At 36.7% G+C, this 25,450-nt stretch overlaps 54 non-coding genes and 2 pseudogenes across 54 annotated transcripts; all 56 read right to left on the bottom strand.

Annotated features, from left to right (window-relative positions):
• Positions 1–114: 114 nt before the first annotated feature.
• Positions 115–233, bottom strand: LOC126888966 (5S ribosomal RNA). Its single transcript, XR_007699769.1, has one exon. It is a non-coding gene; the product is annotated as a 5S ribosomal RNA (ribosomal RNA).
• Positions 234–538: 305 nt separating this feature from the next.
• On the bottom strand, positions 539–657 carry LOC126888965 (5S ribosomal RNA). Its single transcript, XR_007699768.1, has one exon. It is a non-coding gene; the product is annotated as a 5S ribosomal RNA (ribosomal RNA).
• Positions 658–962: 305 nt separating this feature from the next.
• Positions 963–1,081, bottom strand: LOC126889079 (5S ribosomal RNA). The gene has a single exon (XR_007699883.1). It is a non-coding gene; the product is annotated as a 5S ribosomal RNA (ribosomal RNA).
• Positions 1,082–1,386: 305 nt separating this feature from the next.
• On the bottom strand, positions 1,387–1,505 carry LOC126888964 (5S ribosomal RNA). The gene has a single exon (XR_007699767.1). It is a non-coding gene; the product is annotated as a 5S ribosomal RNA (ribosomal RNA).
• A 305-nt stretch (positions 1,506–1,810) lies between these two features.
• On the bottom strand, positions 1,811–1,929 carry LOC126888963 (5S ribosomal RNA). Its single transcript, XR_007699766.1, has one exon. It is a non-coding gene; the product is annotated as a 5S ribosomal RNA (ribosomal RNA).
• A 305-nt stretch (positions 1,930–2,234) lies between these two features.
• Positions 2,235–2,353, bottom strand: LOC126889015 (5S ribosomal RNA). Its single transcript, XR_007699820.1, has one exon. It is a non-coding gene; the product is annotated as a 5S ribosomal RNA (ribosomal RNA).
• A 305-nt stretch (positions 2,354–2,658) lies between these two features.
• LOC126888962 (5S ribosomal RNA) lies at positions 2,659–2,777 on the bottom strand. Its single transcript, XR_007699765.1, has one exon. It is a non-coding gene; the product is annotated as a 5S ribosomal RNA (ribosomal RNA).
• A 305-nt stretch (positions 2,778–3,082) lies between these two features.
• LOC126889020 (5S ribosomal RNA) lies at positions 3,083–3,201 on the bottom strand. The gene has a single exon (XR_007699824.1). It is a non-coding gene; the product is annotated as a 5S ribosomal RNA (ribosomal RNA).
• Positions 3,202–3,507: 306 nt separating this feature from the next.
• LOC126889119 (5S ribosomal RNA) lies at positions 3,508–3,626 on the bottom strand. The gene has a single exon (XR_007699923.1). It is a non-coding gene; the product is annotated as a 5S ribosomal RNA (ribosomal RNA).
• Positions 3,627–3,931: 305 nt separating this feature from the next.
• LOC126888997 (5S ribosomal RNA) lies at positions 3,932–4,050 on the bottom strand. Its single transcript, XR_007699801.1, has one exon. It is a non-coding gene; the product is annotated as a 5S ribosomal RNA (ribosomal RNA).
• Positions 4,051–4,355: 305 nt separating this feature from the next.
• Positions 4,356–4,474, bottom strand: LOC126888961 (5S ribosomal RNA). Its single transcript, XR_007699764.1, has one exon. It is a non-coding gene; the product is annotated as a 5S ribosomal RNA (ribosomal RNA).
• Positions 4,475–4,779: 305 nt separating this feature from the next.
• Positions 4,780–4,898, bottom strand: LOC126888960 (5S ribosomal RNA). Its single transcript, XR_007699763.1, has one exon. It is a non-coding gene; the product is annotated as a 5S ribosomal RNA (ribosomal RNA).
• A 305-nt stretch (positions 4,899–5,203) lies between these two features.
• On the bottom strand, positions 5,204–5,322 carry LOC126889078 (5S ribosomal RNA). The gene has a single exon (XR_007699882.1). It is a non-coding gene; the product is annotated as a 5S ribosomal RNA (ribosomal RNA).
• Positions 5,323–5,627: 305 nt separating this feature from the next.
• Positions 5,628–5,746, bottom strand: LOC126888959 (5S ribosomal RNA). Its single transcript, XR_007699762.1, has one exon. It is a non-coding gene; the product is annotated as a 5S ribosomal RNA (ribosomal RNA).
• A 305-nt stretch (positions 5,747–6,051) lies between these two features.
• LOC126888957 (5S ribosomal RNA) lies at positions 6,052–6,170 on the bottom strand. Its single transcript, XR_007699760.1, has one exon. It is a non-coding gene; the product is annotated as a 5S ribosomal RNA (ribosomal RNA).
• Positions 6,171–6,475: 305 nt separating this feature from the next.
• On the bottom strand, positions 6,476–6,594 carry LOC126888956 (5S ribosomal RNA). Its single transcript, XR_007699759.1, has one exon. It is a non-coding gene; the product is annotated as a 5S ribosomal RNA (ribosomal RNA).
• A 305-nt stretch (positions 6,595–6,899) lies between these two features.
• Positions 6,900–7,018, bottom strand: LOC126889077 (5S ribosomal RNA). Its single transcript, XR_007699881.1, has one exon. It is a non-coding gene; the product is annotated as a 5S ribosomal RNA (ribosomal RNA).
• A 305-nt stretch (positions 7,019–7,323) lies between these two features.
• LOC126888955 (5S ribosomal RNA) lies at positions 7,324–7,442 on the bottom strand. Its single transcript, XR_007699758.1, has one exon. It is a non-coding gene; the product is annotated as a 5S ribosomal RNA (ribosomal RNA).
• Positions 7,443–7,747: 305 nt separating this feature from the next.
• On the bottom strand, positions 7,748–7,866 carry LOC126889098 (5S ribosomal RNA). Its single transcript, XR_007699902.1, has one exon. It is a non-coding gene; the product is annotated as a 5S ribosomal RNA (ribosomal RNA).
• Positions 7,867–8,171: 305 nt separating this feature from the next.
• LOC126888954 (5S ribosomal RNA) lies at positions 8,172–8,290 on the bottom strand. Its single transcript, XR_007699757.1, has one exon. It is a non-coding gene; the product is annotated as a 5S ribosomal RNA (ribosomal RNA).
• Positions 8,291–8,595: 305 nt separating this feature from the next.
• On the bottom strand, positions 8,596–8,714 carry LOC126888953 (5S ribosomal RNA). The gene has a single exon (XR_007699756.1). It is a non-coding gene; the product is annotated as a 5S ribosomal RNA (ribosomal RNA).
• Positions 8,715–9,019: 305 nt separating this feature from the next.
• Positions 9,020–9,138, bottom strand: LOC126888952 (5S ribosomal RNA). Its single transcript, XR_007699755.1, has one exon. It is a non-coding gene; the product is annotated as a 5S ribosomal RNA (ribosomal RNA).
• A 305-nt stretch (positions 9,139–9,443) lies between these two features.
• Positions 9,444–9,562, bottom strand: LOC126889076 (5S ribosomal RNA). Its single transcript, XR_007699880.1, has one exon. It is a non-coding gene; the product is annotated as a 5S ribosomal RNA (ribosomal RNA).
• Positions 9,563–9,867: 305 nt separating this feature from the next.
• LOC126888951 (5S ribosomal RNA) lies at positions 9,868–9,986 on the bottom strand. The gene has a single exon (XR_007699754.1). It is a non-coding gene; the product is annotated as a 5S ribosomal RNA (ribosomal RNA).
• Positions 9,987–10,291: 305 nt separating this feature from the next.
• On the bottom strand, positions 10,292–10,410 carry LOC126888949 (5S ribosomal RNA). Its single transcript, XR_007699753.1, has one exon. It is a non-coding gene; the product is annotated as a 5S ribosomal RNA (ribosomal RNA).
• A 305-nt stretch (positions 10,411–10,715) lies between these two features.
• LOC126889014 (5S ribosomal RNA) lies at positions 10,716–10,834 on the bottom strand. The gene has a single exon (XR_007699819.1). It is a non-coding gene; the product is annotated as a 5S ribosomal RNA (ribosomal RNA).
• A 305-nt stretch (positions 10,835–11,139) lies between these two features.
• On the bottom strand, positions 11,140–11,258 carry LOC126888948 (5S ribosomal RNA). Its single transcript, XR_007699752.1, has one exon. It is a non-coding gene; the product is annotated as a 5S ribosomal RNA (ribosomal RNA).
• A 305-nt stretch (positions 11,259–11,563) lies between these two features.
• LOC126888947 (5S ribosomal RNA) lies at positions 11,564–11,682 on the bottom strand. Its single transcript, XR_007699751.1, has one exon. It is a non-coding gene; the product is annotated as a 5S ribosomal RNA (ribosomal RNA).
• Positions 11,683–11,988: 306 nt separating this feature from the next.
• LOC126889118 (5S ribosomal RNA) lies at positions 11,989–12,107 on the bottom strand. The gene has a single exon (XR_007699922.1). It is a non-coding gene; the product is annotated as a 5S ribosomal RNA (ribosomal RNA).
• A 305-nt stretch (positions 12,108–12,412) lies between these two features.
• On the bottom strand, positions 12,413–12,531 carry LOC126888996 (5S ribosomal RNA). Its single transcript, XR_007699799.1, has one exon. It is a non-coding gene; the product is annotated as a 5S ribosomal RNA (ribosomal RNA).
• Positions 12,532–12,836: 305 nt separating this feature from the next.
• Positions 12,837–12,955, bottom strand: LOC126888945 (5S ribosomal RNA). The gene has a single exon (XR_007699749.1). It is a non-coding gene; the product is annotated as a 5S ribosomal RNA (ribosomal RNA).
• Positions 12,956–13,260: 305 nt separating this feature from the next.
• On the bottom strand, positions 13,261–13,379 carry LOC126888944 (5S ribosomal RNA). Its single transcript, XR_007699748.1, has one exon. It is a non-coding gene; the product is annotated as a 5S ribosomal RNA (ribosomal RNA).
• Positions 13,380–13,684: 305 nt separating this feature from the next.
• On the bottom strand, positions 13,685–13,803 carry LOC126889075 (5S ribosomal RNA). Its single transcript, XR_007699879.1, has one exon. It is a non-coding gene; the product is annotated as a 5S ribosomal RNA (ribosomal RNA).
• A 305-nt stretch (positions 13,804–14,108) lies between these two features.
• Positions 14,109–14,227, bottom strand: LOC126888943 (5S ribosomal RNA). The gene has a single exon (XR_007699747.1). It is a non-coding gene; the product is annotated as a 5S ribosomal RNA (ribosomal RNA).
• Positions 14,228–14,532: 305 nt separating this feature from the next.
• Positions 14,533–14,651, bottom strand: LOC126888942 (5S ribosomal RNA). The gene has a single exon (XR_007699746.1). It is a non-coding gene; the product is annotated as a 5S ribosomal RNA (ribosomal RNA).
• A 305-nt stretch (positions 14,652–14,956) lies between these two features.
• LOC126889074 (5S ribosomal RNA) lies at positions 14,957–15,075 on the bottom strand. The gene has a single exon (XR_007699878.1). It is a non-coding gene; the product is annotated as a 5S ribosomal RNA (ribosomal RNA).
• A 305-nt stretch (positions 15,076–15,380) lies between these two features.
• On the bottom strand, positions 15,381–15,499 carry LOC126889093 (5S ribosomal RNA). The gene has a single exon (XR_007699897.1). It is a non-coding gene; the product is annotated as a 5S ribosomal RNA (ribosomal RNA).
• A 306-nt stretch (positions 15,500–15,805) lies between these two features.
• Positions 15,806–15,924, bottom strand: LOC126889116 (5S ribosomal RNA). The gene has a single exon (XR_007699920.1). It is a non-coding gene; the product is annotated as a 5S ribosomal RNA (ribosomal RNA).
• Positions 15,925–16,230: 306 nt separating this feature from the next.
• Positions 16,231–16,349, bottom strand: LOC126889115 (5S ribosomal RNA). The gene has a single exon (XR_007699919.1). It is a non-coding gene; the product is annotated as a 5S ribosomal RNA (ribosomal RNA).
• A 305-nt stretch (positions 16,350–16,654) lies between these two features.
• On the bottom strand, positions 16,655–16,773 carry LOC126888995 (5S ribosomal RNA). The gene has a single exon (XR_007699798.1). It is a non-coding gene; the product is annotated as a 5S ribosomal RNA (ribosomal RNA).
• A 305-nt stretch (positions 16,774–17,078) lies between these two features.
• LOC126888941 (5S ribosomal RNA) lies at positions 17,079–17,197 on the bottom strand. Its single transcript, XR_007699745.1, has one exon. It is a non-coding gene; the product is annotated as a 5S ribosomal RNA (ribosomal RNA).
• Positions 17,198–17,502: 305 nt separating this feature from the next.
• Positions 17,503–17,621, bottom strand: LOC126888940 (5S ribosomal RNA). Its single transcript, XR_007699744.1, has one exon. It is a non-coding gene; the product is annotated as a 5S ribosomal RNA (ribosomal RNA).
• A 305-nt stretch (positions 17,622–17,926) lies between these two features.
• Positions 17,927–18,045, bottom strand: LOC126889072 (5S ribosomal RNA). Its single transcript, XR_007699876.1, has one exon. It is a non-coding gene; the product is annotated as a 5S ribosomal RNA (ribosomal RNA).
• Positions 18,046–18,350: 305 nt separating this feature from the next.
• On the bottom strand, positions 18,351–18,469 carry LOC126888939 (5S ribosomal RNA). The gene has a single exon (XR_007699743.1). It is a non-coding gene; the product is annotated as a 5S ribosomal RNA (ribosomal RNA).
• Positions 18,470–18,774: 305 nt separating this feature from the next.
• Positions 18,775–18,893, bottom strand: LOC126888938 (5S ribosomal RNA). The gene has a single exon (XR_007699742.1). It is a non-coding gene; the product is annotated as a 5S ribosomal RNA (ribosomal RNA).
• A 305-nt stretch (positions 18,894–19,198) lies between these two features.
• LOC126889123 (5S ribosomal RNA) lies at positions 19,199–19,317 on the bottom strand. The gene has a single exon (XR_007699927.1). It is a non-coding gene; the product is annotated as a 5S ribosomal RNA (ribosomal RNA).
• Positions 19,318–19,622: 305 nt separating this feature from the next.
• LOC126889071 (5S ribosomal RNA) lies at positions 19,623–19,741 on the bottom strand. The gene has a single exon (XR_007699875.1). It is a non-coding gene; the product is annotated as a 5S ribosomal RNA (ribosomal RNA).
• A 305-nt stretch (positions 19,742–20,046) lies between these two features.
• Positions 20,047–20,165, bottom strand: LOC126889092 (5S ribosomal RNA). Its single transcript, XR_007699896.1, has one exon. It is a non-coding gene; the product is annotated as a 5S ribosomal RNA (ribosomal RNA).
• A 305-nt stretch (positions 20,166–20,470) lies between these two features.
• LOC126888937 (5S ribosomal RNA) lies at positions 20,471–20,589 on the bottom strand. Its single transcript, XR_007699741.1, has one exon. It is a non-coding gene; the product is annotated as a 5S ribosomal RNA (ribosomal RNA).
• A 305-nt stretch (positions 20,590–20,894) lies between these two features.
• LOC126889125 (5S ribosomal RNA) lies at positions 20,895–21,013 on the bottom strand. The gene has a single exon (XR_007699929.1). It is a non-coding gene; the product is annotated as a 5S ribosomal RNA (ribosomal RNA).
• A 305-nt stretch (positions 21,014–21,318) lies between these two features.
• Positions 21,319–21,437, bottom strand: LOC126889091 (5S ribosomal RNA). Its single transcript, XR_007699895.1, has one exon. It is a non-coding gene; the product is annotated as a 5S ribosomal RNA (ribosomal RNA).
• A 305-nt stretch (positions 21,438–21,742) lies between these two features.
• Positions 21,743–21,861, bottom strand: LOC126888936 (5S ribosomal RNA). The gene has a single exon (XR_007699740.1). It is a non-coding gene; the product is annotated as a 5S ribosomal RNA (ribosomal RNA).
• Positions 21,862–22,166: 305 nt separating this feature from the next.
• On the bottom strand, positions 22,167–22,285 carry LOC126889124 (5S ribosomal RNA). The gene has a single exon (XR_007699928.1). It is a non-coding gene; the product is annotated as a 5S ribosomal RNA (ribosomal RNA).
• Positions 22,286–22,590: 305 nt separating this feature from the next.
• On the bottom strand, positions 22,591–22,710 carry LOC126889143 (5S ribosomal RNA; annotated as a pseudogene).
• A 305-nt stretch (positions 22,711–23,015) lies between these two features.
• Positions 23,016–23,134, bottom strand: LOC126889025 (5S ribosomal RNA). The gene has a single exon (XR_007699830.1). It is a non-coding gene; the product is annotated as a 5S ribosomal RNA (ribosomal RNA).
• A 305-nt stretch (positions 23,135–23,439) lies between these two features.
• Positions 23,440–23,558, bottom strand: LOC126889153 (5S ribosomal RNA; annotated as a pseudogene).
• Positions 23,559–25,450: the final 1,892 nt, after the last annotated feature.

The raw sequence follows: 25,450 nt of genomic DNA, 5'->3' as shown, positions 1-25,450 counted from the left end.
TGAATAATATTACACTTGAATGTACAACTTTCATAATATGCATTTCGTTTTTATCAATGGCTCAGTGATATTCTTGTTAAAATAATATCAAAAGTTAAACAAGGAAAAAAAGGAAGGCAACAACATGCGGTGTTCCCAAGCGGTCACCCATCCAAGTACTAACCGCACCCGACACTGCTTGACTTCGGTGATCGGACGAGAACCGGTATATTCAGTGTGGTATGGCCGTTGCCGATTATAAATGAAACAAATTGATATAAAAATGAGTAAGTGATAGTCCAGTTTGTGAGAGGTTGCTCCCTCATGTAAAATGTTTCTGATTTGGTTTCTTCTATTGCACAATTGTATTTGCAATATACTGTTTTCTTTCTGCTTTACTTCTAGTTTGTTTTGCTAAAGTGTAGAACACATGCCCTAGTCCTACTGAATAATATTACACTTGAATGTACAACTTGCATAATATGCATTTCGTTTTTATCAATGGCTCAGTGATATTCTTATTAAAATAATATCAAAAGTTAAACAAGGAAAAAAAGGAAGGCAACAACATGCGGTGTTCCCAAGCGGTCACCCATCCAAGTACTAACCGCACCCGACACTGCTTGACTTCGGTGATCGGACGAGAACCGGTATATTCAGTGTGGTATGGCCGTTGCCGATTATAACTGAAACAAATTGATTTAAAAATGAGTAAGTGATAGTCCAGGTTGTGAAAGGTTGATCCATCATGTAAAATGTTTCTGATTCGGTGTCTTCTATTGCATAATTGTATTTGCAATATACTGGTTTCTTTCTGCTTTACTTCTAGTTTGCTTTGCTAAACTATAGAGCACATGCCATAGTCCTACTGAATAATATTACACTTGAATGTACAACTTTCATAATATGTATTTAATTTTTGTCAATGGCCCAGTGTTATTCTTATTAAAATTATATCAAAAGTTAAACAAGGAAAAAAAGGAAGGCAACAACATGCGGTGTTCCCAAGCGGTCACCCATCCAAGTATTAACCGCACCCGACACTGCTTGACTTCGGTGATCGGACGAGAACCGGTATATTCAGTGTGGTATGGCCGTTGCCGATTATAACTGAAACAAATTGATTTAAAAATGAGTAAGTGATAGTCCAGGTTGTGAAAGGTTGCTCCATCATGTAAAATGTTTCTGATTCGGTGTCTTCTATTGCATAATTGTATTTGCAATATACTGGTTTCTTTCTGCTTTACTTCTCGTTTGTTTTGCTAAACTATAGAACACATGCCCTAGTCCTACTGAATAATATTACACTTGAATGTACAACTTTCATAATATGTATTTCATTTTTGTCAATGGCCCAGTGTTATTCTTATTAAAATAAGATCAAAAGTTAAACAAGGAAAAAAAGGAAGGCAACAACATGCGGTGTTCCCAAGCGGTCACCCATCCAAGTACTAACCGCACCCGACACTGCTTGACTTCGGTGATCGGACGAGAACCGGTATATTCAGTGTGGTATGGCCGTTGCCGATTATAAATGAAACAAATTGATTTAAAAATAAGTAAGTGATAGTCCAGGTTGTGAAAGGTTGCTCCCTCATGTAAAATGTTTCTGATTCGGTTTCTTCTATTGCATAATTGTATTTGCAATATACTGGTTTCTTTCTGCTTTACTTCTCGTTTGCTTTGCTAAAATATAGAACACATGCCATTGTCCTACTGAATAATATTACACTTGAATGTACAACTTTCATAATATGTATTTCATTTTTGTCAATGGCCCAGTGTTATTCTTATTAAAATAATATCAAAAGTTAAACAAGGAAAAAAAGGAAGGCAACAACATGCGGTGTTCCCAAGCGGTCACCCATCCAAGTACTAACCGCACCCGACACTGCTTGACTTCGGTGATCGGACGAGAACCGGTATATTCAGTGTGGTATGGCCGTTGCCGATTATAAATGAAACAAATTGATATAAAAATGAGTAAGTGATAGTCCAGGTTGTGAGAGGTTGCTCCCTCATGTAAAATGTTTCTGATTTGGTTTCTTCTATTGCACAATTGTATTTGCAATATACTGTTTTCTTTCTGCTTTACTTCTAGTTTGTTTTGCTAAAGTGTAGAACACATGCCCTAGTCCTACTGAATAATATTACACTTGAATGTACAACTTTCATAATATGCATTTCGTTTTTATCAATGGCTCAGTGATATTCTTGTTAAAATAATATCAAAAGTTAAACAAGGAAAAAAAGGAAGGCAACAACATGCGGTGTTCCCAAGCGGTCAACCATCCAAGTACTAACCGCACCCGACACTGCTTGACTTCGGTGATCGGACGAGAACCGGTATATTCAGTGTGGTATGGCCGTTGCCGATTATAAATGAAACAAATTGATATAAAAATGAGTAAGTGATAGTCCAGTTTGTGAGAGGTTGCTCCCTCATGTAAAATGTTTCTGATTTGGTTTCTTCTATTGCACAATTGTATTTGCAATATACTGTTTTCTTTCTGCTTTACTTCTAGTTTGTTTTGCTAAAGTGTAGAACACATGCCCTAGTCCTACTGAATAATATTACACTTGAATGTACAACTTGCATAATATGCATTTCGTTTTTATCAATGGCTCAGTGATATTCTTATTAAAATAATATCAAAAGTTAAACAAGGAAAAAAAGGAAGGCAACAACATGCGGTGTTCCCAAGCGGTCACCCATCCAAGTACTAACCGCACCCGACACTGCTTGACTTCGGTGATCGGACGAGAACCGGTATATTCAGTGTGGTATGGCCGTTGCCGATTATAACTGAAACAAATTGATTTAAAAATGAGTAAGTGATAGTCCAGGTTGTGAAAGGTTGCTCCATCATGTAAAATGTTTCTGATTCGGTGTCTTCTATTGCATAATTGTATTTGCAATATACTGGTTTCTTTCTGCTTTACTTCTCGTTTGTTTTGCTAAACTATAGAACACATGCCCTAGTCCTACTGAATAATATTACACTTGAATGTACAACTTTCATAATATGTATTTCATTTTTGTCAATGGCCCAGTGTTATTCTTATTAAAATAATATCAAAAGTTAAACAAGGAAAAAAAGGAAGGCAACAACATGCGGTGTTCCCAAGCGGTCACCCATCCAACTACTAACCGCACCCGACACTGCTTGACTTCGGTGATCGGACGAGAACCGGTATATTCAGTGTGGTATGGCCGTTGCCGATTATAACTGAAACAAATTGATTTAAAAATGAGTAAGTGATAGTCCAGGTTGTGAAAGGTTGCTCCATCATGTAAAATGTTTCTGATTCGGTGTCTTCTATTGCATAATTGTATTTGCAATATACTGTTTTCTTTCTGCTTTACTTCTAGTTTGCTTTGCTAAACTATAGAACACATGCCATAGTCCTACTGAAATAATATTACACTTTAATGTACAACTTTCATAATATGTATTTAATTTTTGTCAATGGCCCAGTGTTATTCTTATTAAAATTATATCAAAAGTTAAACAAGGAAAAAAAGGAAGGCAACAACATGCGGTGTTCCCAAGCGGTCACCCATCCAACTATTAACCGCACCCGACACTGCTTGACTTCGGTGATCGGACGAGAACCGGTATATTCAGTGTGGTATGGCCGTTGCCAATTATAACTGAAACAAATTGATTTAAAAATGAGTAAGTGATAGTCCAGGTTGTGAAAGGTTGCTCCATCATGTAAAATGTTTCTGAATCGGTGTCTTCTATTGCATAATTGTATTTGCAATATACTGGTTTCTTTCTGCTTTACTTCTCGTTTGTTTTGCTAAACTATAGAACACATGCCCTAGTCCTACTGAATAATATTACACTTGAATGTACAACTTTCATAATATGTATTTCATTTTTGTCAATGGCCCAGTGTTATTCTTATTAAAATAATATCAAAAGTTAAACAAGGAAAAAAAGGAAGGCAACAACATGCGGTGTTCCCAAGGGGTCACCCATCCAAGTACTAACCGCACCCGACACTGCTTGACTTCGGTGATCGGACGAGAACCGGTATATTCAGTGTGGTATGGCCGTTGCCGATTATAAATGAAACAAATTGATATAAAAATGAGTAAGTGATAGTCCAGTTTGTGAGAGGTTGCTCCCTCATGTAAAATGTTTCTGATTTGGTTTCTTCTATTGCACAATTGTATTTGCAATATACTGTTTTCTTTCTGCTTTACTTCTAGTTTGTTTTGCTAAAGTGTAGAACACATGCCCTAGTCCTACTGAATAATATTACACTTGAATGTACAACTTTCATAATATGCATTTCGTTTTTATCAATGGCTCAGTGATATTCTTGTTAAAATAATATCAAAAGTTAAACAAGGAAAAAAAGGAAGGCAACAACATGCGGTGTTCCCAAGCGGTCACCCATCCAAGTACTAACCGCACCCGACACTGCTTGACTTCGGTGATCGGACGAGAACCGGTATATTCAGTGTGGTATGGCCGTTGCCGATTATAAATGAAACAAATTGATATAAAAATGAGTAAGTGATAGTCCAGTTTGTGAGAGGTTGCTCCCTCATGTAAAATGTTTCTGATTTGGTTTCTTCTATTGCACAATTGTATTTGCAATATACTGTTTTCTTTCTGCTTTACTTCTAGTTTGTTTTGCTAAAGTGTAGAACACATGCCCTAGTCCTACTGAATAATATTACACTTGAATGTACAACTTGCATAATATGCATTTCGTTTTTATCAATGGCTCAGTGATATTCTTATTAAAATAATATCAAAAGTTAAACAAGGAAAAAAAGGAAGGCAACAACATGCGGTGTTCCCAAGCGGTCACCCATCCAAGTACTAACCGCACCCGACACTGCTTGACTTCGGTGATCGGACGAGAACCGGTATATTCAGTGTGGTATGGCCGTTGCCGATTATAACTGAAACAAATTGATTTAAAAATGAGTAAGTGATAGTCCAGGTTGTGAAAGGTTGCTCCATCATGTAAAAGGTTTCTGATTCGGTGTCTTCTATTGCATAATTGTATTTGCAATATACTGTTTTCTTTCTGCTTTACTTCTAGTTTGCTTTGCTAAACTATAGAACACATGCCATAGTCCTACTGAATAATATTACACTTGAATGTACAACTTTCATAATATGTATTTAATTTTTGTCAATGGCCCAGTCTTATTCTTATTAAAATTATATCAAAAGTTAAACAAGGAAAAAAAGGAAGGCAACAACATGCGGTGTTCCCAAGCGGTCACCCATCCAAGTATTAACCGCACCCGACACTGCTTGACTTCGGTGATCGGACGAGAACCGGTATATTCAGTGTGGTATGGCCGTTGCCAATTATAACTGAAACAAATTGATATAAAAATGAGTAAGTGATAGTCCAGGTTGTGAAAGGTTGCTCCATCATGTAAAATGTTTCTGATTCGGTGTCTTCTATTGCATAATTGTATTTGCAATATACTGGTTTCTTTCTGCTTTACTTCTCGTTTGTTTTGCTAAACTATAGAACACATGCCCTAGTCCTACTGAATAATATTACACTTGAATGTACAACTTTCATAATATGTATTTCATTTTTATCAATGGCTCAGTGATATTCTTGTTAAAATAATATCAAAAGTTAAACAAGGAAAAAAAGGAAGGCAACAACATGCGGTGTTCCCAAGCGGTCACCCATCCAAGTACTAACCGCACCCGACACTGCTTGACTTCGGTGATCGGACGAGAACCGGTATATTCAGTGTGGTATGGCCGTTGCCGATTATAAATGAAACAAATTGATATAAAAATGAGTAAGTGATAGTCCAGTTTGTGAGAGGTTGCTCCCTCATGTAAAATGTTTCTGATTTGATTTCTTCTATTGCACAATTGTATTTGCAATATACTGTTTTCTTTCTGCTTTACTTCTAGTTTGTTTTGCTAAAGTGTAGAACACATGCCCTAGTCCTACTGAATAATATTACACTTGAATGTACAACTTTCATAATATGCATTTCGTTTTTATCAATGGCTCAGTGATATTCTTGTTAAAATAATATCAAAAGTTAAACAAGGAAAAAAAGGAAGGCAACAACATGCGGTGTTCCCAAGCGGTCACCCATCCAAGTACTAACCGCACCCGACACTGCTTGACTTCGGTGATCGGACGAGAACCGGTATATTCAGTGTGGTATGGCCGTTGCCGATTATAAATGAAACAAATTGATATAAAAATGAGTAAGTGATAGTCCGGTTTGTGAGAGGTTGCTCCCTCATGTAAAATGTTTCTGATTTGGTTTCTTCTATTGCACAATTGTATTTGCAATATACTGTTTTCTTTCTGCTTTACTTCTAGTTTGTTTTGCTAAAGTGTAGAACACATGCCCTAGTCCTACTGAATAATATTACACTTGAATGTACAACTTGCATAATATGCATTTCGTTTTTATCAATGGCTCAGTGATATTCTTATTAAAATAATATCAAAAGTTAAACAAGGAAAAAAAGGAAGGCAACAACATGCGGTGTTCCCAAGCGGTCACCCATCCAAGTACTAACCGCACCCGACACTGCTTGACTTCGGTGATCGGACGAGAACCGGTATATTCAGTGTGGTATGGCCGTTGCCGATTATAACTGAAACAAATTGATTTAAAAATGAGTAAGTGATAGTCCAGGTTGTGAAAGGTTGCTCCATCATGTAAAATGTTTCTGATTCGGTGTCTTCTATTGCATAATTGTATTTGCAATATACTGTTTTCTTTCTGCTTTACTTCTAGTTTGCTTTGCTAAACTATAGAACACATGCCATAGTCCTACTGAATAATATTACACTTGAATGTACAACTTTCATAATATGTATTTAATTTTTGTCAATGGCCCAGTGTTATTCTTATTAAAATTATATCAAAAGTTAAACAAGGAAAAAAAGGAAGGCAACAACATGCGGTGTTCCCAAGCGGTCACCCATCCAAGTATTAACCGCACCCGACACTGCTTGACTTCGGTGATCGGACGAGAACCGGTATATTCAGTGTGGTATGGCCGTTGCCAATTATAACTGAAACAAATTGATATAAAAATGAGTAAGTGATAGTCCAGGTTGTGAAAGGTTGCTCCATCATGTAAAATGTTTCTGATTCGGTGTCTTCTATTGCATAATTGTATTTGCAATATACTGGTTTCTTTCTGCTTTACTTCTCGTTTGTTTTGCTAAACTATAGAACACATGCCCTAGTCCTACAGAATAATATTACACTTGAATGTACAACTTTCATAATATGTATTTCATTTTTGTCAATGGCCCAGAGTTATTCTTATTAAAATAATATCAAAAGTTAAACAAGGAAAAAAAGGAAGGCAACAACATGCGGTGTTCCCAAGCGGTCACCCATCCAAGTACTAACCGCACCCGACACTGCTTGACTTCGGTGATCGGACGAGAACCGGTATATTCAGTGTGGTATGGCCGTTGCCGATTATAACTGAAACAAATTGATTTAACAATGAGTAAGTGATAGTCCAGGTTGTGAAAGGTTGCTCCATCATGTAAAATGTTTCTGATTCGGTGTCTTCTATTGCATAATTGTATTTGCAATATACTGTTTTCTTTCTGCTTTACTTCTAGTTTGCTTTGCTAAACTATAGAACACATGCCATAGTCCTACTGAATAATATTACACTTTAATGTACAACTTTCATAATATGTATTTAATTTTTGTCAATGGCCCAGTGTTATTCTTATTAAAATTATATCAAAAGTTAAACAAGGAAAAAAAGGAAGGCAACAACATGCGGTGTTCCCAAGCGGTCACCCATCCAAGTATTAACCGCACCCGACACTGCTTGACTTCGGTGATCAGACGAGAACCGGTATATTCAGTGTGGTATGGCCGTTGCCAATTATAACTGAAACAAATTGATTTAAAAATGAGTAAGTGATAGTCCAGGTTGTGAAAGGTTGCTCCATCATGTAAAATGTTTCTGATTCGGTGTCTTCTATTGCATAATTGTATTTGCAATATACTGGTTTCTTTCTGCTTTACTTCTCGTTTGTTTTGCTAAACTATAGAACACATGCCCTAGTCCTACTGAATAATATTACACTTGAATGTACAACTTTCATAATATGTATTTCATTTTTGTCAATGGCCCAGTGTTATTCTTATTAAAATAATATCAAAAGTTAAACAAGGAAAAAAAGGAAGGCAACAACATGCGGTGTTCCCAAGCGGTCACCCATCCAAGTACTAACCGCACCCGACACTGCTTGACTTCGGTGATCGGACGAGAACCGGTATATTCAGTGTGGTATGGCCGTTGCCGATTATAAATGAAACAAATTTATATAAAAATGAGTAAGTGATAGTCCAGTTTGTGAGAGGTTGCTCCCTCATGTAAAATGTTTCTGATTTGGTTTCTTCTATTGCACAATTGTATTTGCAATATACTGTTTTCTTTCTGCTTTACTTCTAGTTTGTTTTGCTAAAGTGTAGAACACATGCCCTAGTCCTACTGAATAATATTACACTTGAATGTACAACTTTCATAATATGCATTTCGTTTTTATCAATGGCTCAGTGATATTCTTGTTAAAATAATATCAAAAGTTAAACAAGGAAAAAAAGGAAGGCAACAACATGCGGTGTTCCCAAGCGGTCACCCATCCAAGTACTAACCGCACCCGACACTGCTTGACTTCGGTGATCGGACGAGAACCGGTATATTCAGTGTGGTATGGCCGTTGCCGATTATAAATGAAACAAATTGATATAAAAATGAGTAAGTGATAGTCCAGTTTGTGAGAGGTTGCTCCCTCATGTAAAATGTTTCTGATTTGGTTTCTTCTATTGCACAATTGTATTTGCAATATACTGTTTTCTTTCTGCTTTACTTCTAGTTTGTTTTGCTAAAGTGTAGAACACATGCCCTAGTCCTACTGAATAATATTACACTTGAATGTACAACTTGCATAATATGCATTTCGTTTTTATCAATGGCTCAGTGATATTCTTATTAAAATAATATCAAAAGTTAAACAAGGAAAAAAAGGAAGGCAACAACATGCGGTGTTCCCAAGCGGTCACCCATCCAAGTACTAACCGCACCCGACACTGCTTGACTTCGGTGATCGGACGAGAACCGGTATATTCAGTGTGGTATGGCCGTTGCCGATTATAACTGAAACAAATTGATTTAAAAATGAGTAAGTGATAGTCCAGGTTGTGAAAGGTTGATCCATCATGTAAAATGTTTCTGATTCGGTGTCTTCTATTGCATAATTGTATTTGCAATATACTGGTTTCTTTCTGCTTTACTTCTAGTTTGCTTTGCTAAACTATAGAGCACATGCCATAGTCCTACTGAATAATATTACACTTGAATGTACAACTTTCATAATATGTATTTAATTTTTGTCAATGGCCCAGTGTTATTCTTATTAAAATTATATCAAAAGTTAAACAAGGAAAAAAAGGAAGGCAACAACATGCGGTGTTCCCAAGCGGTCACCCATCCAAGTATTAACCGCACCCGACACTGCTTGACTTCGGTGATCGGACGAGAACCGGTATATTCAGTGTGGTATGGCCGTTGCCGATTATAACTGAAACAAATTGATTTAAAAATGAGTAAGTGATAGTCCAGGTTGTGAAAGGTTGCTCCATCATGTAAAATGTTTCTGATTCGGTGTCTTCTATTGCATAATTGTATTTGCAATATACTGGTTTCTTTCTGCTTTACTTCTCGTTTGTTTTGCTAAACTATAGAACACATGCCCTAGTCCTACTGAATAATATTACACTTGAATGTACAACTTTCATAATATGTATTTCATTTTTGTCAATGGCCCAGTGTTATTCTTATTAAAATAAGATCAAAAGTTAAACAAGGAAAAAAAGGAAGGCAACAACATGCGGTGTTCCCAAGCGGTCACCCATCCAAGTACTAACCGCACCCGACACTGCTTGACTTCGGTGATCGGACGAGAACCGGTATATTCAGTGTGGTATGGCCGTTGCCGATTATAAATGAAACAAATTGATTTAAAAATAAGTAAGTGATAGTCCAGGTTGTGAAAGGTTGCTCCCTCATGTAAAATGTTTCTGATTCGGTTTCTTCTATTGCATAATTGTATTTGCAATATACTGGTTTCTTTCTGCTTTACTTCTCGTTTGCTTTGCTAAAATATAGAACACATGCCATTGTCCTACTGAATAATATTACACTTGAATGTACAACTTTCATAATATGTATTTCATTTTTGTCAATGGCCCAGTGTTATTCTTATTAAAATAATATCAAAAGTTAAACAAGGAAAAAAAGGAAGGCAACAACATGCGGTGTTCCCAAGCGGTCACCCATCCAAGTACTAACCGCACCCGACACTGCTTGACTTCGGTGATCGGACGAGAACCGGTATATTCAGTGTGGTATGGCCGTTGCCGATTATAAATGAAACAAATTGATATAAAAATGAGTAAGTGATAGTCCAGGTTGTGAGAGGTTGCTCCCTCATGTAAAATGTTTCTGATTTGGTTTCTTCTATTGCACAATTGTATTTGCAATATACTGTTTTCTTTCTGCTTTACTTCTAGTTTGTTTTGCTAAAGTGTAGAACACATGCCCTAGTCCTACTGAATAATATTACACTTGAATGTACAACTTTCATAATATGCATTTCGTTTTTATCAATGGCTCAGTGATATTCTTGTTAAAATAATATCAAAAGTTAAACAAGGAAAAAAAGGAAGGCAACAACATGCGGTGTTCCCAAGCGGTCAACCATCCAAGTACTAACCGCACCCGACACTGCTTGACTTCGGTGATCGGACGAGAACCGGTATATTCAGTGTGGTATGGCCGTTGCCGATTATAAATGAAACAAATTGATATAAAAATGAGTAAGTGATAGTCCAGTTTGTGAGAGGTTGCTCCCTCATGTAAAATGTTTCTGATTTGGTTTCTTCTATTGCACAATTGTATTTGCAATATACTGTTTTCTTTCTGCTTTACTTCTAGTTTGTTTTGCTAAAGTGTAGAACACATGCCCTAGTCCTACTGAATAATATTACACTTGAATGTACAACTTGCATAATATGCATTTCGTTTTTATCAATGGCTCAGTGATATTCTTATTAAAATAATATCAAAAGTTAAACAAGGAAAAAAAGGAAGGCAACAACATGCGGTGTTCCCAAGCGGTCACCCATCCAAGTACTAACCGCACCCGACACTGCTTGACTTCGGTGATCGGACGAGAACCGGTATATTCAGTGTGGTATGGCCGTTGCCGATTATAACTGAAACAAATTGATTTAAAAATGAGTAAGTGATAGTCCAGGTTGTGAAAGGTTGCTCCATCATGTAAAATGTTTCTGATTCGGTGTCTTCTATTGCATAATTGTATTTGCAATATACTGGTTTCTTTCTGCTTTACTTCTCGTTTGTTTTGCTAAACTATAGAACACATGCCCTAGTCCTACTGAATAATATTACACTTGAATGTACAACTTTCATAATATGTATTTCATTTTTGTCAATGGCCCAGTGTTATTCTTATTAAAATAATATCAAAAGTTAAACAAGGAAAAAAAGGAAGGCAACAACATGCGGTGTTCCCAAGCGGTCACCCATCCAAGTACTAACCGCACCCGACACTGCTTGACTTCGGTGATCGGACGAGAACCGGTATATTCAGTGTGGTATGGCCGTTGCCGATTATAACTGAAACAAATTGATTTAAAAATGAGTAAGTGATAGTCCAGGTTGTGAAAGGTTGCTCCATCATGTAAAATGTTTCTGATTCGGTGTCTTCTATTGCATAATTGTATTTGCAATATACTGTTTTCTTTCTGCTTTACTTCTAGTTTGCTTTGCTAAACTATAGAACACATGCCATAGTCCTACTGAAATAATATTACACTTTAATGTACAACTTTCATAATATGTATTTAATTTTTGTCAATGGCCCAGTGTTATTCTTATTAAAATTATATCAAAAGTTAAACAAGGAAAAAAAGGAAGGCAACAACATGCGGTGTTCCCAAGCGGTCACCCATCCAACTATTAACCGCACCCGACACTGCTTGACTTCGGTGATCGGACGAGAACCGGTATATTCAGTGTGGTATGGCCGTTGCCAATTATAACTGAAACAAATTGATTTAAAAATGAGTAAGTGATAGTCCAGGTTGTGAAAGGTTGCTCCATCATGTAAAATGTTTCTGAATCGGTGTCTTCTATTGCATAATTGTATTTGCAATATACTGGTTTCTTTCTGCTTTACTTCTCGTTTGTTTTGCTAAACTATAGAACACATGCCCTAGTCCTACTGAATAATATTACACTTGAATGTACAACTTTCATAATATGTATTTCATTTTTGTCAATGGCCCAGTGTTATTCTTATTAAAATAATATCAAAAGTTAAACAAGGAAAAAAAGGAAGGCAACAACATGCGGTGTTCCCAAGGGGTCACCCATCCAAGTACTAACCGCACCCGACACTGCTTGACTTCGGTGATCGGACGAGAACCGGTATATTCAGTGTGGTATGGCCGTTGCCGATTATAAATGAAACAAATTGATATAAAAATGAGTAAGTGATAGTCCAGTTTGTGAGAGGTTGCTCCCTCATGTAAAATGTTTCTGATTTGGTTTCTTCTATTGCACAATTGTATTTGCAATATACTGTTTTCTTTCTGCTTTACTTCTAGTTTGTTTTGCTAAAGTGTAGAACACATGCCCTAGTCCTACTGAATAATATTACACTTGAATGTACAACTTTCATAATATGCATTTCGTTTTTATCAATGGCTCAGTGATATTCTTGTTAAAATAATATCAAAAGTTAAACAAGGAAAAAAAGGAAGGCAACAACATGCGGTGTTCCCAAGCGGTCACCCATCCAAGTACTAACCGCACCCGACACTGCTTGACTTCGGTGATCGGACGAGAACCGGTATATTCAGTGTGGTATGGCCGTTGCCGATTATAAATGAAACAAATTGATATAAAAATGAGTAAGTGATAGTCCAGTTTGTGAGAGGTTGCTCCCTCATGTAAAATGTTTCTGATTTGGTTTCTTCTATTGCACAATTGTATTTGCAATGTACTGTTTTCTTGCTGCTTTACTTCTAGTTTGTTTTGCTAAAGTGTAGAACACATGCCCTAGTCCTACTGAATAATATTACACTTGAATGTACAACTTGCATAATATGCATTTCGTTTTTATCAATGGCTCAGTGATATTCTTATTAAAATAATATCAAAAGTTAAACAAGGAAAAAAAGGAAGGCAACAACATGCGGTGTTCCCAAGCGGTCACCCATCCAAGTACTAACCGCACCCGACACTGCTTGACTTCGGTGATCGGACGAGAACCGGTATATTCAGTGTGGTATGGCCGTTGCCGATTATAACTGAAACAAATTGATTTAAAAATGAGTAAGTGATAGTCCAGGTTGTGAAAGGTTGCTCCATCATGTAAAAGGTTTCTGATTCGGTGTCTTCTATTGCATAATTGTATTTGCAATATACTGTTTTCTTTCTGCTTTACTTCTAGTTTGCTTTGCTAAACTATAGAACACATGCCATAGTCCTACTGAATAATATTACACTTGAATGTACAACTTTCATAATATGTATTTAATTTTTGTCAATGGCCCAGTCTTATTCTTATTAAAATTATATCAAAAGTTAAACAAGGAAAAAAAGGAAGGCAACAACATGCGGTGTTCCCAAGCGGTCACCCATCCAAGTATTAACCGCACCCGACACTGCTTGACTTCGGTGATCGGACGAGAACCGGTATATTCAGTGTGGTATGGCCGTTGCCAATTATAACTGAAACAAATTGATATAAAAATGAGTAAGTGATAGTCCAGGTTGTGAAAGGTTGCTCCATCATGTAAAATGTTTCTGATTCGGTGTCTTCTATTGCATAATTGTATTTGCAATATACTGGTTTCTTTCTGCTTTACTTCTCGTTTGTTTTGCTAAACTATAGAACACATGCCCTAGTCCTACTGAATAATATTACACTTGAATGTACAACTTTCATAATATGTATTTCATTTTTATCAATGGCTCAGTGATATTCTTGTTAAAATAATATCAAAAGTTAAACAAGGAAAAAAAGGAAGGCAACAACATGCGGTGTTCCCAAGCGGTCACCCATCCAAGTACTAACCGCACCCGACACTGCTTGACTTCGGTGATCGGACGAGAACCGGTATATTCAGTGTGGTATGGCCGTTGCCGATTATAAATGAAACAAATTGATATAAAAATGAGTAAGTGATAGTCCAGTTTGTGAGAGGTTGCTCCCTCATGTAAAATGTTTCTGATTTGATTTCTTCTATTGCACAATTGTATTTGCAATATACTGTTTTCTTTCTGCTTTACTTCTAGTTTGTTTTGCTAAAGTGTAGAACACATGCCCTAGTCCTACTGAATAATATTACACTTGAATGTACAACTTTCATAATATGCATTTCGTTTTTATCAATGGCTCAGTGATATTCTTGTTAAAATAATATCAAAAGTTAAACAAGGAAAAAAAGGAAGGCAACAACATGCGGTGTTCCCAAGCGGTCACCCATCCAAGTACTAACCGCACCCGACACTGCTTGACTTCGGTGATCGGACGAGAACCGGTATATTCAGTGTGGTATGGCCGTTGCCGATTATAAATGAAACAAATTGATTTAAAAATGAGTAAGTGATAGTCCAGGTTGTGAAAGGTTGCTCCATCATGTAAAATGTTTCTGATTCGGTGTCTTCTATTGCATAATTGTATTTGCAATATACTGTTTTCTTTCTGCTTTACTTCTAGTTTGCTTTGCTAAACTATAGAACACATGCCATAGTCCTACTGAATAATATTACACTTGAATGTACAACTTTCATAATATGTATTTAATTTTTGTCAATGGCCCAGTGTCATTCTTATTAAAATTATATCAAAAGTTAAACAAGGAAAAAAAGGAAGGCAACAACATGCGGTGTTCCCAAGCGGTCACCCATCCAAGTATTAACCGCACCCGACACTGCTTGACTTCGGTGATCGGACGAGAACCGGTATATTCAGTGTGGTATGGCCGTTGCCAATTATAACTGAAACAAATTGATATAAAAATGAGTAAGTGATAGTCCAGGTTGTGAAAGGTTGCTCCATCATGTAAAATGTTTCTGATTCGGTGTCTTCTATTGCATAATTGTATTTGCAATATACTGGTTTCTTTCTGCTTTACTTCTCGTTTGTTTTGCTAAACTATAGAACACATGCCCTAGTCCTACAGAATAATATTACACTTGAATGTACAACTTTCATAATATGTATTTCATTTTTGTCAATGGCCCAGAGTTATTCTTATTAAAATAATATCAAAAGTTAAACAAGGAAAAAAAGGAAGGCAACAACATGCGGTGTTCCCAAGCGGTCACCCATCCAAGTAATAACCGCACCCGACACTGCTTGACTTCGGTGATCGGACGAGAACCGGTATATTCAGTGTGGTATGGCCGTTGCCGATTATAAATGAAACAAATTGATTTAAAAATGAGTAAGTGATAGTCCAGGTTGTGAAAGGTTGCTCCCTCATGTAAAATGTTTCTGATTCGGTGTCTTCTATTGCATAATTGTATTTGCAATATACTGGTTTCTTTCTGCTTTACTTCTCGTTTGCTTTGCTAAACTATAGAACACATGCCATAGTCCTACTGAAATAATATTACACTTTAATGTACAACTTTCATAATATGTATTTAATTTTTGTCAATGGCCCAGTGTTATTCTTATTAAAATTATATCAAAAGTTAAACAAGGAAAAAAAGGAAGGCAACAACATGCGGTGTTCCCAAGCGGTCACCCATCCAACTATTAACCGCACCCGACACTGCTTGACTTCGGTGATCGGACGAGAACCGGTATATTCAGTGTGGTATGGCCGTTGCCGATTATAACTGAAACAAATTGATTTAAAAATGAGTAAGTGATAGTCCAGGTTGTGAAAGGTTGCTCCATCATGTAAAATGTTTCTGATTCGGTGTCTTCTATTGCATAATTGTATTTGCAATATACTGTTTTCTTTCTGCTTTACTTCTAGTTTGCTTTGCTAAACTATAGAACACATGCCATAGTCCTACTGAAATAATATTACACTTTAATGTACAACTTTCATAATATGTATTTAATTTTTGTCAATGGCCCAGTGTTATTCTTATTAAAATTATATCAAAAGTTAAACAAGGAAAAAAAGGAAGGCAACAACATGCGGTGTTCCCAAGCGGTCACCCATCCAACTATTAACCGCACCCGACACTGCTTGACTTCGGTGATCGGACGAGAACCGGTATATTCAGTGTGGTATGGCCGTTGCCAATTATAACTGAAACAAATTGATTTAAAAATGAGTAAGTGATAGTCCAGGTTGTGAAAGGTTGCTCCATCATGTAAAATGTTTCTGAATCGGTGTCTTCTATTGCATAATTGTATTTGCAATATACTGGTTTCTTTCTGCTTTACTTCTCGTTTGTTTTGCTAAACTATAGAACACATGCCCTAGTCCTACTGAATAATATTACACTTGAATGTACAACTTTCATAATATGTATTTCATTTTTGTCAATGGCCCAGTGTTATTCTTATTAAAATAATATCAAAAGTTAAACAAGGAAAAAAAGGAAGGCAACAACATGCGGTGTTCCCAAGGGGTCACCCATCCAAGTACTAACCGCACCCGACACTGCTTGACTTCGGTGATCGGACGAGAACCGGTATATTCAGTGTGGTATGGCCGTTGCCGATTATAAATGAAACAAATTGATATAAAAATGAGTAAGTGATAGTCCAGTTTGTGAGAGGTTGCTCCCTCATGTAAAATGTTTCTGATTTGGTTTCTTCTATTGCACAATTGTATTTGCAATATACTGTTTTCTTTCTGCTTTACTTCTAGTTTGTTTTGCTAAAGTGTAGAACACATGCCCTAGTCCTACTGAATAATATTACACTTGAATGTACAACTTTCATAATATGCATTTCGTTTTTATCAATGGCTCAGTGATATTCTTGTTAAAATAATATCAAAAGTTAAACAAGGAAAAAAAGGAAGGCAACAACATGCGGTGTTCCCAAGCGGTCACCCATCCAAGTACTAACCGCACCCGACACTGCTTGACTTCGGTGATCGGACGAGAACCGGTATATTCAGTGTGGTATGGCCGTTGCCGATTATAAATGAAACAAATTGATATAAAAATGAGTAAGTGATAGTCCAGTTTGTGAGAGGTTGCTCCCTCATGTAAAATGTTTCTGATTTGGTTTCTTCTATTGCACAATTGTATTTGCAATATACTGTTTTCTTTCTGCTTTACTTCTAGTTTGTTTTGCTAAAGTGTAGAACACATGCCCTAGTCCTACTGAATAATATTACACTTGAATGTACAACTTGCATAATATGCATTTCGTTTTTATCAATGGCTCAGTGATATTCTTATTAAAATAATATCAAAAGTTAAACAAGGAAAAAAAGGAAGGCAACAACATGCGGTGTTCCCAAGCGGTCACCCATCCAAGTACTAACCGCACCCGACACTGCTTGACTTCGGTGATCGGACGAGAACCGGTATATTCAGTGTGGTATGGCCGTTGCCGATTATAACTGAAACAAATTGATTTAAAAATGAGTAAGTGATAGTCCAGGTTGTGAAAGGTTGCTCCATCATGTAAAAGGTTTCTGATTCGGTGTCTTCTATTGCATAATTGTATTTGCAATATACTGTTTTCTTTCTGCTTTACTTCTAGTTTGCTTTGCTAAACTATAGAACACATGCCATAGTCCTACTGAATAATATTACACTTGAATGTACAACTTTCATAATATGTATTTAATTTTTGTCAATGGCCCAGTCTTATTCTTATTAAAATTATATCAAAAGTTAAACAAGGAAAAAAAGGAAGGCAACAACATGCGGTGTTCCCAAGCGGTCACCCATCCAAGTATTAACCGCACCCGACACTGCTTGACTTCGGTGATCGGACGAGAACCGGTATATTCAGTGTGGTATGGCCGTTGCCAATTATAACTGAAACAAATTGATATAAAAATGAGTAAGTGATAGTCCAGGTTGTGAAAGGTTGCTCCATCATGTAAAATGTTTCTGATTCGGTGTCTTCTATTGCATAATTGTATTTGCAATATACTGGTTTCTTTCTGCTTTACTTCTCGTTTGTTTTGCTAAACTATAGAACACATGCCCTAGTCCTACTGAATAATATTACACTTGAATGTACAACTTTCATAATATGTATTTCATTTTTATCAATGGCTCAGTGATATTCTTGTTAAAATAATATCAAAAGTTAAACAAGGAAAAAAAGGAAGGCAACAACATGCGGTGTTCCCAAGCGGTCACCCATCCAAGTACTAACCGCACCCGACACTGCTTGACTTCGGTGATCGGACGAGAACCGGTATATTCAGTGTGGTATGGCCGTTGCCGATTATAAATGAAACAAATTGATATAAAAATGAGTAAGTGATAGTCCAGTTTGTGAGAGGTTGCTCCCTCATGTAAAATGTTTCTGATTTGATTTCTTCTATTGCACAATTGTATTTGCAATATACTGTTTTCTTTCTGCTTTACTTCTAGTTTGTTTTGCTAAAGTGTAGAACACATGCCCTAGTCCTACTGAATAATATTACACTTGAATGTACAACTTTCATAATATGCATTTCGTTTTTATCAATGGCTCAGTGATATTCTTGTTAAAATAATATCAAAAGTTAAACAAGGAAAAAAAGGAAGGCAACAACATGCGGTGTTCCCAAGCGGTCACCCATCCAAGTACTAACCGCACCCGACACTGCTTGACTTCGGTGATCGGACGAGAACCGGTATATTCAGTGTGGTATGGCCGTTGCCGATTATAAATGAAACAAATTGATATAAAAATGAGTAAGTGATAGTCCAGTTTGTGAGAGGTTGCTCCCTCATGTAAAATGTTTCTGATTTGGTTTCTTCTATTGCACAATTGTATTTGCAATATACTGTTTTCTTTCTGCTTTACTTCTAGTTTGTTTTGCTAAAGTGTAGAACACATGCCCTAGTCCTACTGAATAATATTACACTTGAATGTACAACTTGCATAATATGCATTTCGTTTTTATCAATGGCTCAGTGATATTCTTATTAAAATAATATCAAAAGTTAAACAAGGAAAAAAAGGAAGGCAACAACATGCGGTGTTCCCAAGCGGTCACCCATCCAAGTACTAACCGCACCCGACACTGCTTGACTTCGGTGATCGGACGAGAACCGGTACATTCAGTGTGGTATGGCCGTTGCCGATTATAACTGAAACAAATTGATTTAAAAATGAGTAAGTGATAGTCCAGGTTGTGAAAGGTTGCTCCATCATGTAAAATGTTTCTGATTCGGTGTCTTCTATTGCATAATTGTATTTGCAATATACTGTTTTCTTTCTGCTTTACTTCTAGTTTGCTTTGCTAAACTATAGAACACATGCCATAGTCCTACTGAATAATATTACACTTGAATGTACAACTTTCATAATATGTATTTAATTTTTGTCAATGGCCCAGTGTTATTCTTATTAAAATTATATCAAAAGTTAAACAAGGAAAAAAAGGAAGGCAACAACATGCGGTGTTCCCAAGCGGTCACCCATCCAAGTATTAACCGCACCCGACACTGCTTGACTTCGGTGATCGGACGAGAACCGGTATATTCAGTGTGGTATGGCCGTTGCCAATTATAACTGAAACAAATTGATATAAAAATGAGTAAGTGATAGTCCAGGTTGTGAAAGGTTGCTCCATCATGTAAAATGTTTCTGATTCGGTGTCTTCTATTGCATAATTGTATTTGCAATATACTGGTTTCTTTCTGCTTTACTTCTCGTTTGTTTTGCTAAACTATAGAACACATGCCCTAGTCCTACAGAATAATATTACACTTGAATGTACAACTTTCATAATATGTATTTCATTTTTGTCAATGGCCCAGAGTTATTCTTATTAAAATAATATCAAAAGTTAAACAAGGAAAAAAAGGAAGGCAACAACATGCGGTGTTCCCAAGCGGTCACCCATCCAAGTAATAACCGCACCCGACACTGCTTGACTTCGGTGATCGGACGAGAACCGGTATATTCAGTGTGGTATGGCCGTTGCCGATTATAAATGAAACAAATTGATTTAAAAATGAGTAAGTGATAGTCCAGGTTGTGAAAGGTTGCTCCCTCATGTAAAATGTTTCTGATTCGGTTTCTTCTATTGCATAATTGTATTTGCAATATACTGGTTTCTTTCTGCTTTACTTCTCGTTTGCTTTGCTAAACTATATAACACATGCCATAGTCCTACTGAATAATATTACACTTGAATGTACAACTTTCATAATATGTATTTCATTTTTGTCAATGGCCCAGTGTTATTCTTATTAAAATTATATCAAAAGTTAAACAAGGAAAAAAAGGAAGGCAACAACATGCGGTGTTCCCAAGCGGTCACCCATCCAAGTACTAACCGCACCCGACACTGCTTGACTTCGGTGATCGGACGAGAACCGGTATATTCAGTGTGGTATGGCCGTTGCCGATTATAACTGAAACAAATTGATTTAAAAATGAGTAAGTGATAGTCCAGGTTGTGAAAGGTTGCTCCATCATGTAAAATGTTTCTGATTCGGTGTCTTCTATTGCATAATTGTATTTGCAATATACTGGTTTCTTTCTGCTTTACTTCTCGTTTGCTTTGCTAAACTATAGAACACATGCCATAGTCCTACTGAATAATATTACACTTGAATGTACAACTTTCATAATATGTATTTCATTTTTGTCAATGGCCCAGTGTTATTCTTATTAAAATAATATCAAAAGTTAAACAAGGAAAAAAAGGAAGGCAACAACATGCGGTGTTCCCAAGCGGTCACCCATCCAACTAATAACCGCACCCGACACTGCTTGACTTCGGTGATCGGACGAGAACCGGTATATTCAGTGTGGTATGGCCGTTGCCGATTATAAATGAAACAAATTGATTTAAAAATGAGTAAGTGATAGTCCAGGTTGTGAAAGGTTGCTCCCTCATGTAAAATGTTTCTGATTCGGTTTCTTCTATTGCATAATTGTATTTGCAATATACTGGTTTCTTTCTGCTTTACTTCTCGTTTGTTTTGCTAAACTATAGAAGACATGCCCTAGTCCTACAGAATAATATTACACTTGAATGTACAACTTTCATAATATGTATTTCATTTTTGTCAATGGCCCAGAGTTATTCTTATTAAAATAATATCAAAAGTTAAACAAGGAAAAAAAGGAAGGCAACAACATGCGGTGTTCCCAAGCGGTCACCCATCCAAGTAATAACCGCACCCGACACTGCTTGACTTCGGTGATCGGACGAGAACCGGTATATTCAGTGTGGTATGGCCGTTGCCGATTATAAATGAAACAAATTGATTTAAAAATGAGTAAGTGATAGTCCAGGTTGTGAAAGGTTGCTCCCTCATGTAAAATGTTTCTGATTCGGTTTCTTCTATTGCATAATTGTATTTGCAATATACTGGTTTCTTTCTGCTTTACTTCTCGTTTGCTTTGCTAAACTATATAACACATGCCATAGTCCTACTGAATAATATTACACTTGAATGTACAACTTTCATAATATGTATTTCATTTTTGTCAATGGCCCAGTGTTATTCTTATTAAAATTATATCAAAAGTTAAACAAGGAAAAAAAGGAAGGCAACAACATGCGGTGTTCCCAAGCGGTCACCCATCCAAGTACTAACCGCACCCGACACTGCTTGACTTCGGTGATCGGACGAGAACCGGTATATTCAGTGTGGTATGGCCGTTGCCGATTATAACTGAAACAAATTGATTTAAAAATGAGTAAGTGATTGTCCAGGTTGTGAAAGGTTGCTCCATCATTTAAAATGTTTCTGATTCGGTGTCTTCTATTGCATAATTGTATTTGCAATATACTGGTTTCTTTCTGCTTTACTTCTCGTTTGCTTTGCTAAACTATAGAACACATGCCATAGTCCTACTGAATAATATTACACTTGAATGTACAACTTTCATAATATGTATTTCATTTTTGTCAATGGCCCAGTGTTATTCTTATTAAAATAATATCAAAAGTTAAACAAGGAAAAAAAGGAAGGCAACAACATGCGGTGTTCCCAAGCGGTCACCCATCCAACTAATAACCGCACCCGACACTGCTTGACTTCGGTGATCGGACGAGAACCGGTATATTCAGTGTGGTATGGCCGTTGCCGATTATAAATGAAACAAATTGATTTAAAAATGAGTAAGTGATAGTCCAGGTTGTGAAAGGTTGCTCCCTCATGTAAAATGTTTCTGATTCGGTTTCTTCTATTGCATAATTGTATTTGCAATATACTGGTTTCTTTCTGCTTTACTTCTCGTTTGCTTTGCTAAAATATAGAACACATGCCATTGTCCTACTGAATAATATTACACTTGAATGTACAACTTTCATAATATGTATTTCATTTTTGTCAATGGCCCAGTGTTATTCTTATTAAAATTATATCAAAAGTTAAACAAGGAAAAAAAGGAAGGCAACAACATGCGGTGTTCCCAAGCGGTCACCCATCCAAGTATTAACCGCACCCGACACTTGCTTGACTTCGGTGATCGGACGAGAACCGGTATATTCAGTGTGGTATGGCCGTTGCCGATTATAACTGAAACAAATTGATTTAAAAATGAGTAAGTGATAGTCCAGGTTGTGAAAGGTTGCTCCATCATGTAAAATGTTTCTGATTCGGTGTCTTCTATAGCACAATTGTACTTGCAATATACTGTTTTCTTTCTGCTTTACTTCTAGTTTGCTTTGCTAAACTATAGAACACATGCCATAGTCCTACTGAATAATATTACACTTGAATGTACAACTTTCATAATATGTATTTCATTTTTGTCAATGGCCCAGTGTTATTCTTATTAAAATAATATCAAAAGTTAAACAAGGAAAAAAAGGAAGGCAACAACATGCGGTGTTCCCAAGCGGTCACCCATCCAAGTACTAACCGCACCCGACACTGCTTGACTTCGGTGATCGGACGAGAACCGGTATATTCAGTGTGGTATGGCCCTTGCCGATTATAAATGAAACAAATTGATATAAAAATGAGTAAGTGATAGTCCAGGTTGTGAGAGGTTGCTCCCTCATGTAAAATGTTTCTGATTTGGTTTCTTCTATTGCACAATTGTATTTGCAATATACTGTTTTCTTTCTGCTTTACTTCTAGTTTGTTTTGCTAAAGTGTAGAACACATGCCCTAGTCCTACTGAATAATATTACACTTGAATGTACAACTTTCATAATATGCATTTCATTTTTGTCAATGGCTCAGTGTTATTCTTATTAAAATAATATCAAAAGTTAAACAAGGAAAAAAAGGAAGGCAACAACATGCTGTGTTCCCAAGCGGTCACCCATCCAAGTATTAACCGCACCCGACACTGCTTGACTTCGGTGATTGGACGAGAACCGGTATATTCAGTGTGGTATGGCCGTTGCCGATTATAAATGAAACAAATTGATATAAAAATGAGTAAGTGATAGTCCAGGTTGTGAGAGGTTGCTCCCTCATGTAAAATGTTTCTGATTTGGTTTCTTCTATTGCACAATTGTATTTGCAATATACTGTTTTCTTTCTGCTTTACTTCTAGTTTGCTTTGCTAAACTATAGAACACATGCCATAGTCCTACTGAATAATATTACACTTGAATGTACAACTTTCATAATATGTATTTAATTTTTGTCAATGGCCCAGTGTTATTCTTATTAAAATTATATCAAAAGTTAAACAAGGAAAAAAAGGATGGCAACAACATGCGGTGTTCCCAAGCGGTCACCCATCCAAGTAGGGGAAAGGTAGGTAAAGTGGAATGGGTGGGTAAAGCGGAATAAGCTTAAAATTTAATTTCAAAATTGGCGGTTTTTGTTGTAACTCCTACCACAATATACCTTTTGACATTTGGCAATATTTACTTCAATATGGCGCACTTTCATTGATATGTTCATGTGAGTTAAACAAGATCATTGTTTTTTAACAAAAAGTTGTAATATTTGGTGACTAAGACGAAATTTCTTATCAGCAACAGGTAAGTTTTTCTAACCGTATTTATTATCTATTGTATAAAATGGTTATTTGTGGACATAAATACTCTTTCTTTAACTTATTAGCACGTTTGGTTAGTAGCTATCGTGTTTGTACAGAAAAAATGTTGATGCGGGTAAAGTGGAATGAAACGTATGCGGGTAAAGCGGAATGACGTTCCACTTTACCTCCTAAAAGTTTAACAATGTTATTAAGTGACAACATTTTTTTAGCATGCCTAATTTTTACAAACGAAAGACTTCGCAGCAGAGTTGGGACGAGAAGGCAATGGCTGAGGCTCTAACTGCATGTCAAGGTGGTTTATCAATTCATTCTTCTGCAAAACAATATAACATTCCATCGACAACTCTTTTTAGAAGATTAAAGCGACCACCAGAAGAACGTTTAGTGAAGCAACTTGGACGATTCCGTTGCGTGTTCACGGTAGATCAAGAGAAGATGTTGGTAGACTATATTCTTAAAATGGAAGAACGCCTGTTTGGGCTAACTATTTCTGACTTAAAATATCTTACCTACGAGTTTGCCATACGAAATAACATTGAACATAGATTCAATAATGAGAAGAAAGAAGCTGGTAAAGTATGGTTGCTTGGTTTCATGAAACGGCACCCAGTTCTTTCACTTCGACTTCCAGAAAAAACGTCAGCAGCGCGAGCGTCAGCATTTAACGCAGTTAGTGTCGGAAGGTTCTTTGATTTATTGGAAGACTTATACCAAAAACACAACTACAAACCTAACCGCATCTATAATTGTGACGAAACCGGAATCTCTACCGTGCCAAATAAGCCTTCAAAGATTATTTCAAAAAAGGGGAAAAAGCAAGTAGGAGTTTTATCATCAGCTGAAAGAGGTACGCTTACAACTGCAGAAATTTGCTTCAACGCTGCAGGGGAATACATCCCTCCTGCTCTTATTTTTCCACGGGTGAGACATCACTTGACATTCGACATTGGAGTTCCTCTGAATACCAAAATTTTCACGCATGCTTCTGGATGGATGCAGACCGAAATCTTTACGGCTTGGTTTCACCATTTTATTAAATTTGCGAAGCCTACCTCCAAGGACAGGGTTTTACTAATTTTAGATGGCCATTCAACCCACATAAAAAACATTGAAGTCTTAGAGCTTGCTAAGAAAAACTTTGTAGACATCCTGGTGCTACCACCACATTGCACACATCGACTTCAGCCACTGGACGTATCATTTATGTATCCCATGTCGAACTTCTATGAACAGGCAGTGCGAGTTTGGCTGCGAACCCACCCGGGGAAAGTTGTGACGATTCATG

The sequence above is a fragment of the Diabrotica virgifera genome, chromosome 7 (assembly GCF_917563875.1).
Source record: "Diabrotica virgifera virgifera chromosome 7, PGI_DIABVI_V3a".
Classification (NCBI taxonomy): Eukaryota; Metazoa; Arthropoda; class Insecta; order Coleoptera; family Chrysomelidae; genus Diabrotica; species Diabrotica virgifera.
This window is presented reverse-complemented; position numbering and strand designations above follow the sequence as displayed.